Genomic DNA, 2773 nt, shown 5'->3' with positions numbered 1-2773 from the left:
AAAAACGAAAATAAACCAAACTTCTCCCGAACAGACCATGAATGCCCAACGGCGCCGACCGGCCGCCGTGTCATCCTCAGCCCACGGGCGTCACCTGATGCGGATATGGAGGGGCATGTGGTCAGCATACCGCTCTCCCGGCCGTATGTCACTTTACGAGACCGGAGCCGCTACTTCTCAATCAAGTAGTTCCTCAATGTGCTTCACAAGGGCTGAGTGCTCCCCGCTTGCCAACAGCGCTCGGCAGACTAAATGGTCACCCATCCAAGTGCTAGCCCAGTCCGACAGCACTTAACGTCGGTGATCTGACGGGAACCGGTGATACCACTGCGGCACGGCCGTTGGCGTGCTACCTCCATAGCCGTCCATAATTACGAAAGTGTTGTCGATGCAGGATTTTACGGGCGAACAGATCTAGATGTTAGACAGAATTCAAGTCAGGCGTTCTAGATGAGCAACCATTCACTCTAGTTGCCCAAAATGTTCTTCAAACCAACCGCGAACAACCGTGGCCCGTTAACAAGGCGGATTATCACCCTTAAAAAATCCATCGTTGTTTGGGAATGACTGCAAATGGTCTCCAGGTAGCCGAACGTAACGGTTTCCAATCAATGATCAGTTCAGTTGGACTAGAGGACTCAGTCCATTCCATGTAAACACAGCCCACACTATTATGGAGCCACCACCAGCTTGCACAGTGCCTTGTTTGACAACCTGGGTCCAATGATTCGTGGGATCTGGGCCACACTCGAAACCTACCGTCAGCTCTTATCAACTGAAATCGGGACTCATCTGACCAGAACACAATTTTCCAATAGTGAAGGGTCCAACCGATGTGGTCACGAGCCCAGGAGAGGCGCTGCAGGCGATGTCGTGCTGTTAGCAAAGGCACTCGCGTTGGTCGTCTGCTGCCATACCCCAATAATGCTAAATTTCGCCGCACTGTCCTACTGGATACTTTGATTTCTGTGGTTATTTTTCGCAGTGTTCCTTGTGTGTTAACTCTGCACAAATGCCGCTCGGGAGGACGACGGTTCAATCCCGCGTCCGGACATTCTGATTTAGGTTTTCCCTAAATCGCTCCAGGCAAATTCCGGGATGGTTCCTATGAAAGGGCGCGGCCGGCTTCTTTCCCCGTGCTTCCCTAATCCGATGAGACCGATGACCTCGCAGTTTGGTCTCCTCCCCCCAAACAACCCAACCCAACCCAAATGCCGCTGCTCTTTGTCGTTAAGTCAAGGCCGTCGGCCGCTGCGTTGTCCATGGTGAGAGGTAATACCCGAAATTTGGTATTCTCGACACACTCTTGACACTGCAGTTGGCGGAATATTGAATTCCCTAACGATTTCCGAAATAGAATGTCCCGTGTTTTAGTTACTACTAACGTTCCGCGTTCAAAGTCTGATAATTCCCGTCATGCCGCCATAATCACTTCGGAAACATTTTCATATGAATCACCTGAGTACAAATTATAGCTCCTCCAATGCAATGCCCTTTTATACCCTGTGTACGCTATATCACCGCCGTCTGTATATGTGCATATCGCTGTCCCACGACCTTTGTCACCTCAGTGTACGCAGTCAATTACTGACCTGGAACCTCTTGTATTACAGGTGTATTTATTTGCGTCTTCGTTTCTGCACAACGTATTTTAATTTTTACCTGATTATATGTAGTAAAATATCTTCACGTCTTGCTGTTTTCGTAAAGCGTTAGTTCACCAAATGTGCCTGCTATATCTACTATCGGTACCTTTCAAATTATTGCATTTAAGTCTCCTAATGTTAACAAACGATCAATTTTTTATGTTTATTTACTGTTTTTGAAGCTCTTCATCAAGAATTTCAGAGTCTTCGCGTTTTCCGTCACCAGCTGCATATACTGCATATACTCCTATGACATATAAATCTGCTCTACCAGTTCTGAATCTAGCAGTTACTATCCTTTCATTTATGTAATAAAAATTAGTCTATACTTTCCATTTATCATCTATAAGGAAACCTACTCCACTCACTGTTCGTTTCGTTTGTTCGACTCCGTTGTAAATTAATGTGGAATTATTCACACCTCTTCTTCCTCTCAGTTTCGTCTTTGTTTCTGCTATTACAGAAACGTTCATATTTCTTTGTTTCAAGCTTTCTAAGAGCTCCGATTTCTTCGTATGAAAACCTCCTCGCATGCTCCAGATACCTATACACAATACGTCTTAAAGACTAATGTTAAAGACAATTGAAGTTCCAGTTTCAAAACGCTATAGAAAGGGAACCGCTGCTCAGAATGACGTCAAAGCTGGATAGGACATTAGTGACAAAGAGGGAAACTTCATGGAACACAAAAAATTTAACGGAAGTTTTACCAGTAGACGGTGTTGTAAGTATCATAATATGCACACCAACAGGCGCGCCGCACACGGCTGTCCCTTAGTTCATGTCTGAGACATACAATATGACTGTCTTCATGATACATCGCACACTGCAGATAAAGCTTTTTTACAAGAAAGGTGACTGTGCGTCAGCAGCCCTGCAGAAGTTCCGGACACCCAAGGGTATGAAAAAAAAGCACCGGTCCGATGTCTGTTATGGGTCTGGAGAGAACGATTACAGAATTCGAAAAGACAGATTCTTTTGAAGTGCAATGTGGCTGAGGGAGAAAAGCAGATGATACGACGTCTGTCGAAGATCTCCCCATAGGACTGCTGGTGGGGTCGAGCGGTGTTATTGAAACATACAGTGTAAGGGGATTTGCCCTAACTTTCGACATACCTGCGAAAACG

General features: G+C 45.9%; 1 pseudogene; it reads right to left on the bottom strand.

Moving 5' to 3' along the window:
- Window positions 1-228: 228 nt before the first annotated feature.
- LOC124546160 lies at window positions 229-346 on the bottom strand (annotated as a pseudogene).
- Between the last annotated feature and the right edge of the window lie 2427 nt (window positions 347-2773).

Source organism: Schistocerca americana, chromosome 8 (genome assembly GCF_021461395.2).
Source record: "Schistocerca americana isolate TAMUIC-IGC-003095 chromosome 8, iqSchAmer2.1, whole genome shotgun sequence".
Taxonomy (NCBI): Eukaryota; Metazoa; Arthropoda; class Insecta; order Orthoptera; family Acrididae; genus Schistocerca; species Schistocerca americana.
This window is presented reverse-complemented; position numbering and strand designations above follow the sequence as displayed.